We start from the raw sequence: 240 nt of genomic DNA on the forward strand, positions 1-240 counted from the left end.
GAGCATCCCTCGGCCCGGCCGGCCACCGCCTCCCCGGCCCGGCCGCCGCCCCCGCCCCCGGCCGAGGGGAAAACACACAAAGAAAACAGAAATACCTTCCACTTAAGCATGGAGGCACATTAGGGAGGAGAGAGACAGGGACATGCCTTGGGACGGAGCGTTCCCCATCGGGCGGGGGCGCGGGGGGCGGGAGCCCCGGGCAGGCCTGCCTGGCGCTCGCCCTCTCGCCGCCGCACGGGC

Source organism: Trichechus manatus, unplaced genomic scaffold (assembly GCF_000243295.1).
Source record: "Trichechus manatus latirostris isolate Lorelei unplaced genomic scaffold, TriManLat1.0 scaffold00054, whole genome shotgun sequence".
Taxonomy (NCBI): Eukaryota; Metazoa; Chordata; class Mammalia; order Sirenia; family Trichechidae; genus Trichechus; species Trichechus manatus.